Source organism: Hordeum vulgare, chromosome 7H (genome assembly GCF_904849725.1).
Source record: "Hordeum vulgare subsp. vulgare chromosome 7H, MorexV3_pseudomolecules_assembly, whole genome shotgun sequence".
Lineage (NCBI taxonomy): Eukaryota > Viridiplantae > Streptophyta > Magnoliopsida > Poales > Poaceae > Hordeum > Hordeum vulgare.
In genome coordinates this window covers 623,348,135-623,357,507 of record NC_058524.1, presented here as the reverse complement: position 1 = coordinate 623,357,507, position 9,373 = coordinate 623,348,135, and positions in this window count along the sequence as shown.

Sequence of the window (9,373 nt, the reverse complement as noted above, 5' to 3'; positions counted from 1 at the left end):
GTGATGGAGTCATACGCTCCCTTGGCATCACCCACCATCAGCTCCACCTGCACCATGGCCTCCTTGGCTGCCCCCACTTGGTCTTCCGGGAGGTGTCGGGCGTCGTACTGGACGGTCGACGGACCTGGCACGACAGAAGACTCCTTGGGCATCCCAAGTTCCGCTCCAGTCGGTTCCGCCGCGAGGGGCACCGTCTCAGTTGGCGGCATCGTATCGGTCGGTGGCACGTCCATGGTGGGAGCAGCAGCAGATGGGACAACCTCAAGGACAGGCGCCAAAGCTGGCCCTGACCCCCTGTGGTCGTCGTCCTCCAGGTGAATCACCTCCGAAGGAAACCCGACAGAACAACATGAAATTACAGAAAAAGGGCAAGATTAAAGATAGCACTCGCGAAACAATAATGAAAACTCTCGGAGTTATGACAGCGTACCTTGTTGGGATGTGGCAGCGTTATCCATGTCCATGGGATCATCATCTTGGCGCGGCAGAGAGGTGGCGGAGGTAGCAGCTCTGTCGAGTAAAATCCACTCGACGGATAAGCATCAGTTCAACTAGATACTGAAGCAAGATGGGAGAACAAGACACTTACGTTGAGGCGACTGGAGCAACGATCCTCGTCTGAGGCAAAGCTTTCCGAGGCTTGGGCCCGCTAGGTTTTGCCACCTTGGACGGCTGATCCGTGGGCTCGGCAGCAGCGTCCCTAGTCCTCTTCACGCTCCAAGCACTCGGAGCCACGGGAGAGGCTGGCGGAGCACTCGGGGCCGCTGGAGGAGCCGGCGGAGCCGCAGGTTCGTGACGGCGCTTAGTTCGAGGCTCTGATGGTGGAGGTGGTGAGCTCTGCTCCCCAACCTCCCCCTCCTCTTCTTCAGTCTCCTCCTCCGTCTCCCCACTGTCGGAGACGTACTCGGCACTATCCATGCTGCCCTCCTGGCTGCCCTCCTCTTCCTCAGCTGGATTCCCGTTCGAGACGGGAGAATACCAGTTGGTTCACTCCTGCACAAAACACAGTCGGCAACGTCAGACGTCAGGCGGTGGTACAAGAAAAGCGATAAATCTAAGAAGATTGAAAGCACTCGACAAGAGGTGCTCACCTCATTCGGAGGAGGATTATCGGCGCGGAAGGGCTTCACCCGCCGGGCTCCTCTGGGGTTGTCGCATGCGCCTGTGATGCCGCGGACCCACGCTATGACAACCTCCCTGGTCACGCATTCTGGATGAGTCCGAGTGGAATCCTCAGGCCCCGTGTAGTGCCACATGGCGTGGTGTCGGGCTTGCAGCGGCTGGATGCGCCGACCCAGAAAAGTCTCTAGCAAATCTATGTCGGTGATTCCCTTGCAGACGACAGCTTTCAGCGCGTCGACCAGAGGTTGGATCTGGATCTTTTCCACCTTTGAGAGCGCAAGCTGCCTGGGAGGAGCCGGACGGTCTAGGCTAAAGGGTGGCAACCCAGTCGCGGCATTCGGACAAGCGATGTCCTGGCAATAGAACCAGGTCGACTGCCAGTTCCTAACTGACTCGGACAACTGGAGAGGGGGGTAGCTACTCTTCGTTTTCTTCTGGAAGCCTAAGCCCCCGCAGAGCTGGAGGAGATGGGTTTTATCGTCCGACTGGCTAAGCTTTTTGACAGTCTGGGACCTAGCAGAGAAGATGTAATTAAAGAGCCCCCAATGGGGGGGGGACATCCAATAAAGCACTCGCAAAGGGTGACGAATGCGGCAAGATGGGCTATCGCGTTCGGAGGAAAATGATGGAGCTGCGCCCCGAAGTGATTCATAATACCTCTGAAGAAGGGGTGGGGAGGCAAGGAGAAGCCCCTGAACACGTGGCTGAGCAGCAGGATGCGCTCCCCCTCCTGCGGTGCCGGCTCCGTCTCGCCCTCCGCCGGCAGCCTCCATGACTTGTTGGCAATCATGTCGTGCTCCACTAGCTCCAGCAAGTCATCCGCCGTCACCGTGGAAGGGAGGAAATCCCCCTGGATCCAACCCGCCGGCAGTGCCCACTGTCGCCGCTGAGCAGGGGCCGCCCCCTTCTTCTTCTTCTTCTTCTGCGACTCAAGTTTGCTGGTCTGTCCCTTCGTCATGGTGAAGGCAACAGATCCGGCGAGGAGGAGAGGAAGGAGGAGTCTTGGAGCGCGCACGAAGCTACAGGAGTAGCGAGGTGAATGCAAGTAACAACGGCAGCGCAACAAGAAACCCCCGCCGGAGAGACTTAAATAAGCTTCCGACTGAGTCACTAACAGGTGGCCCCGAAATCTTATCCCCCGACCGGCTGCTGCGATGTTAGTGGAGAAGATAAAGGCGCGGTAATCGAGGCGGCATAAACTACTCGATGGCGATGTCGTCATCCCCGCTGAGCGCACGACAACCGAAATTTTAGGATCCCAGAAAATCCGCCGCTGTCAGTTTGACCGGTCACATCGAAAGATTCCGCGGAAGCACTCGGTCCCTGACGGTTCGTTTCACTAGTATATTCACTCGGATCGCTGGTTGAGAGGATAAAATGGATCGAGGCAAACAACGCCAAAGTCACATCCATACCAGTCGGATCCGTACTCCAGGCATCACTTCATCGTTCCAACCCCGATCCATTCGGGGACTAATGATGAGGTTATAGTCCGAGGGTAGGGTCATAGGCCTGCCCTATAGGTCCTACCCAAGGACTACCCTTCATAGAGGACAAGGTCCTTAGACAGTTCCGACTGAACTAAGGACTCCCCCATCATCCAGCCGGTGACGAACATTCGGAGCGTATTTAACGTACCGACTGAATCCCACTCTGTACATCGTAACCTCCCAGGAGGGCAACGGTCTTACGTTTTCATACACCATTATTAGCATTTAAGGCATATGTTACCTGTAATGTAGGCATTTATTCGCCACTATTCCACCCCTGTCCACAGGACCGTTGTGGAGGGCAGCACACTCTATATAAGCCGCCCTTCCCCACTGGTGCAGGGGTTGGCATTTACTGTAATCCTATATTCCACTCGACACTAAGCTCCCAAGAGCACTGAGACGTAGGGCTTTTACCTCCACCGTAGAGGGCCTGAACTCATACAACCTCGCCGTAGCTAAGGCTCTGCCCATCCTTTCGTACCCTACACATCTACTGTCAGACTTATACCCACGACAATTAGCTTCTGAGATATTGCATTGAGGAATGCACATAGCTTCACAATGGGTAATCGAATATTTTCCGGTAGAAGCCCCCTCAAGGCAACCGGAAGCAAGTGCGTTATAATCACGTGGCAATCATGAGACATCAGGTTCTGGAATTTTTTTCTCTGCCATATTTATTATTCCCTTTATATTAGACGAGAAGCCGGCGGGGACATTCATACTGCTCATACATTCAAAAAAGATTTCCTTCTCTGCTTTGGTAAGAGCGTAGCTGCTTAAGTATTGAAGCCCTTTATCAGTCTTCTTGTCGTATGGGTCTTTCATACATTGCTGCTCCTCCCGTGCTTCTGTTGTATCTTTTGTCTTCACATACACGCCCAGAAAGCCTAGCAGGTTCACGCAAAGATTCTTCGTCACGTGCATCACGTCGATTGAAGACCAGACCTCTAGGTGTTTCCAATAGGGTAGCTCCCAAAATAAAGATTTCTTTTTCCGCATGGGCACATGTCCGATAACGTCGTCTTTCGGAACAGATTGACTACCAGGACCCTTTCCAAAGATTACTATTTGATCCAAATCCTTGACCATAGCCAATAACTCATCACCAGTAGGGAGGTTAGGCTTCTTCCGATGATCTGCCTCACTTTTGAAATGCTTGCCTTTCTTTCTTACGGGATGATTGGTCGAAAGAAATTAACGACACCCCAGGTAGACAACCTTCTTAGGTTTTTCCAAATATGTACCTTTAGTCTTATCTAAACAGTACGTGCATGCATTGTATCCCTTGTTTGACTGTCTTCAAATGTTACTAAGAGCAGGCCAATCGTTGATGGTTACGAACAACAATGCTCGTAGGTTAAATTCCTGCTGTTTGTGCTCATCCCACACACGTACACCTGGTTTGGCCCATAATTGCAAAAGTTCATCAACTAATGGCCTTAGGTACACATCAATGTCGTTCCCGGGTTGCTTCGGTCCTTGGATTGGCACTGACATCATAATGAACTTCCGCTTCATGCACAACCAAGGAGGAAGGTTGTAGATACATAGAGTCACGGGCCAGGTGTTGTGAGTGCAGCTCTGCTTCCCAAAAGGATTCATGTCGTCTCTACTTAGACCAAGCCATAAGTTCCTTTGGTCATCTGCAAAGTCCGGCCACTCCCTCTCGATTTTCCTCCACTGCGACCCATCTGCGAGGTGTCTCAACTTTTTCCCGTCTTTCTTACGCTTGTCTTTGTGCCATCGCATAACCTTGACATGCTCATTGTTTCTGAACAGACGTTTCAACCGTGGTATTATAGGAGCCTTCTTCCTGGGGGGCTCGTCATCGCCCTCAACATCACCGGGGTCATCTTGTCTGATCTTGTACCGACATGCAGTGCATACCGGGCATTTATCCATATTCTCGTACTTCTCACTGCGGTACAGGATGCAGTGTCTAATGCATGCATACATCTTCTGCACATCTAATCCAAGAGGGCAGATAGCCTTCTTTGCTTCGTACGTAGTATCGGGAAATTTGTTATCCTTTGAAAGCTTCGGCTTCAATATTTTCAGTAACTTCTCAAATCCCTTGTCAGATAAATCAGTTTCTACCTTCCATTTCAACAGTTCAAGTGTGGTACCGGGCGTTGTGCTGCCATCTTCGCAATTTGGGTACAACAACTTTTTATGATCCTTTAGCATGGCCTCCAACTTCAGCTTCTCCTTTTCTGTATCACATTCTCTCTTTGCATCAGAAATGACCCGACCAAGACCATCAGCGGGATCATCTGATGCAGGTTGTTCTTCACCTCCTTCTTCTTCATTGTCTTCCATTGTAGTATCACCGTATTCTTCAGTGAACATAGGATAGTTGTCATCATCATATTCTTCTTCATTGTCTTCCATCCTAACCCCTCTTTCTCCGTACATGGTCCAACATAATATGTGGGCATGAAACCTCTCTGAAGCAAGTGGAGATGAATGGTTTTCGAGCTAGAGTAGTCCTTCATGTACTGACAGCCAACACATGGACAAGGCATAAAATTATCCACTTTGTTTGCCTCAGCCACTTCGATAAATTTATGCAGGCCTGCAATAAATCCGGAACAGCGTCGTTCACCATACATCCATCGCTTCCGTGCATCGATATGGTATCATACATGACTAGTGAAATGACCATCGTACATTGACACATGCAATATTTTTGTATCAGTTACATATTTTTGTATCAGTTACACATGCAATACGGTTCACATACCTCCTAGATTAAAAAAAATATATGTCATGTTCGTAAACACAACAAAAAACAAATAGTTATAAAAGATAATATATACCACATCCGAATCATAGAGAGTACGTGGGCCGACGGAGGCGGATACCAAAACCATCACACTATATAATAATAAAAAAATAATGAAAGTAAGTAATTTATACAAGTATATATGTAAATCATACAAGTAACAATTTTTTTCTTTTAAAAAGAAGATAAGAACAAGAGGCTCACCACGGTGGTGCTCGCGACGAGATCGGCGTGGGCGATCGACAACGGTGAAGACGGGCACGGGACGGCATCCTACACATGTGCAAACTCTAAGAAGTTCATTTGAGCATTTGAAATGACCTATACTAGCAGGGACAGATGAAAGGATGAAGTAGCTAACCTTTTAAAACACTTGTGCAGTTGTTGCACGGCCAAACCTAGACAAATATTGAGGAAAATGGAGCTTGGAGGTTGAGCTTGGACAGGAGAAAGCTTAAGTAGTGTGGCTCGGGCATTTCATCGAACACCCCATGTGCATGAACTAGAGTGACAAGAGCATGGCATGGGCACACCTCAACAGCCAAAAAACAGAGGAGAGGGTGGGCAGGAGCGAGGGTTTATATAGGCAACACTTTAGTCCCGGTTCTTGCAACAAATCAGGACTAATGCTCCGCGGCACGCCACGTGACAGTCACTGGATCTGTAGTCCTTATTTTTGCTCCGAATCGGGACTAATGAGGTGAACCGAACCGGGACGAATGCCCTGGCAAACTGAACCGGGACCAATGCCTGACATTGGTCCCGGTTTTAGTTTGAACCGGGGCTAATGTAGTTTTTCGCTCCGGCCGAAAGACCCATTTTCTACTAGTGTTTTCGTCTTCGCTTCCGAGGTTTAGCGTATAGGCCGTTTGGAGCAAGCTTTCGCCTTTTCTCCCGGCACTCACTCGTTTTTTTGGAATCATCTTTCACCCATGTCACTGTAACTTCTCAAATTGTCCATGATACTTCCTAATTACAATTCATCTAAGAATGCGTTAGGGTGGAGTAGTGATTTGATACATCTGGAGGTTGGATGTGGATCCATTCATTGTTGTTGAGCTAAGTCATGTAAGTATAGCTTTGGTAGACGAAGATCAATCTTTACATGCGTTTGGTTTTTGGAGAGACCTTTCAATCATTTGGTTTTGTAGCAAATGGCTCGTTACATGTGTGATGTACACTTAATATTTTATTGGAAAGTAGTGGCTGCACACAGTTTAGATGCACCCACCAAGTGAACAGTAAATTCAAAAAAATAATAATAATATGAAACCTGATGGATGTGATTATGAGCAAATGTTTTAGGAGGTTGCAAAGTTTGGTCACCAAAAAACATCAAATGATCAACACACAAGACGAAATGCAAATGATGTGTTGCACCCACGTTACTGTTCACATGTTTTCAACACAAACTTTGTTTTTTTACATAGCTCCTCGGATGTCATTTCGCCACCAAATTTCAGAAGCACCTAAAGGTAAAGTATCTTTGTAGCTCGTCCTACACGGAGCCCCTTATCCTCACCCTCCAACATTACTTTGAGATCTGTGCTCTTCAACTAACATACTACAAGAAAAATTCTTTTTTTTCTCAAATGAAATAACATATGGATTTCGAACTTTGCAGATCAAACACACTGTCTAATAAGAATGTGTGAATAAATTTTCAGATTTTTTGGTTTGACATAAATATACAAAAAGGAGATTTTTTGATTAGAAAATTACATTACGCATTTAAAATGCATGAAAAAATCTGAAAGTTTTTCCCACATTCTAGTTAGAATGTTTTGTTGTCCTGCAACATTTGAAGTTTATATGTTCTTTCGTTTGAGAGATGCAAAAAAGGAAAATGTGCCGGCATGGATCTTGATGCTGAAATGAATGGCTTAGACAAGGGGTATCATGGAGGTCGAGCTACAGAAAACCACACTCGCACCTAAAATATTTGGTCATTATCACAGCCACAAAGTTTCAGAATTTTTTTGAAATGTTTTACTAAGTTTTTGATTGTGGGTGCATCGTGGGTGCAATATGCATGGGTGCACAAAAACCACGCTCATAAAATTTTATAGAGTACTATATCCATTGCAAATGTGGCACGGGAGACCTTCTGCTTGACAAAACTAGCTTTTGGACTGTACTATAATCTAGCCAAAATCATTTCAGATGCAGGAAGAGATTCAAGAAGGAAATGGGTTGGCTCAAATACAAAGCAAAAAAGGTGAACGTATTCAGAATTAGCTTCTTGGAGCCATTCTTTCGTTTGATTCTTTTACTGTTCTTTAGGGGGTTCTGCCTTGGATCAGCTCTTACACCCCTGTATTAGCTTTAGAAAACTTGTTGTATTACTCAGTTAGAAAATTACTAAAAAAACACAGTACACAAACCCTACTGTTTAACAGTACACATTGGAAACTATGAATCAGAAACAGATTAGAATAAAGTACACATTGGAGACTTTCTTATACTCAACTTTCTCTAGGCTACTTGCCCTCCAAGTTGGCACTGCTATATGCATATCCGTCTCGTTTTCACACAATGTACACATATAATACTACTTCTCGTCATTTTCCTAGCACATGCATAGTGCAACTGACACATTTATGAAATTGCAGACCCTCAACTTTTCCAGCTAGTAGTAGTTGTCTGACCTAGTTACTTTGTCGTACAAATATCAAATTTTACATCACGAAGCATGCTTTCCATCATGAGCTTTGTGCTACTGATCGTGGTGTGTGACATCCATAAAATATCTATTCTTCATAGGCTAAGCTGTGCGTGAGACGGTGAGAAAGAACCTCCCATTAGAGCAACTTTAGCATATCTTTGAAAGTGATCAAACCCGTAAAAAAACAAGGTGTTTGCAATTTTAGTCCGAAAAACGGCGCCTAGCAGACTCCGTAAAACTTATTTGACTCTTAATTTTTTAAAGGACACGATAAATCCATCTGTGAAGACCTCATATGTACAGTTTCAAAAAACAATATACAGTTTAAGTCGTAAAACAGTCAAACCTCGTCGAAGCAGATGCGTCGCCGCAGAACTGGCCGGAATCTACCTTAAACTCATCGGAATCAGTCTCCACACATCGGAAGAAGCCGCCACACTTCAAAATTTGCCGCCGACTCGACCTCCACTGCCGAGTCGAGGCCGTCAACGGGCAGGGCGAGGAGGGCCACTGACGGTCCGAATCAGGGCAGGGCGGCACCGGAGAAGAGCGGGGCAGGGTTGGGGAGCTCGCGCGGCCACGACGGGGAACACATGTGTGGCGGCGGGCATTGCTTGTCACAATCGGGGACGGGCGGGCGCCCCAGAGAGCGCACGGTCGGGCGGACTGCGCAGGGCTCCTCCATTGCATACGTGACTGGAAACGGGCGGCGCCGGGACATGGTGGGGGCGAGGCGGGCGGCGCTGGGGCGCCAGGGCGAGGCACGTCGTGACCGGAGATGGACTCGCTGGGATGGGAGAAACAAATTAAAAAGAAAAAAAAAGGATATAGTGAGATACCGTTTTATTTACGAAGTACGTTCTGTCCGGGGTAATTTCCCATCATAAAAACTGTTTACATGCCTTTTATACACTTTTTAATGGTCGACTTTTAACAAGTCTGCTAGAGATTCTCTTACACCACCCGCCGGCCACTAAGCTGGATGTCACCATGATATGCAACGCGGTCTGCAGGATGCTATTGCTCCATGGCTTCCAGCTGATCACAGGGATCGTGCATCTGCAGATAGGCTAGCTTACCCATTGACCACTGTAGTACAAAACGAGACAGTGAGATCGTTGTCCGATCGCCACCATCCTTGCAGTTGATAGGCTAGCCGCTTCATAAATCATACAACGAGTTGCCCGGTGCCTCTCGCTTGGAGTTGATGAGGGCCTTCCGCAAGATGTGGTTCCTCTTCATCGGTTTCTTGGCGCTAGCATGAGTGAAGTGGGATTTTGGCGAGGGCGACGGCGGAGGAGAAGC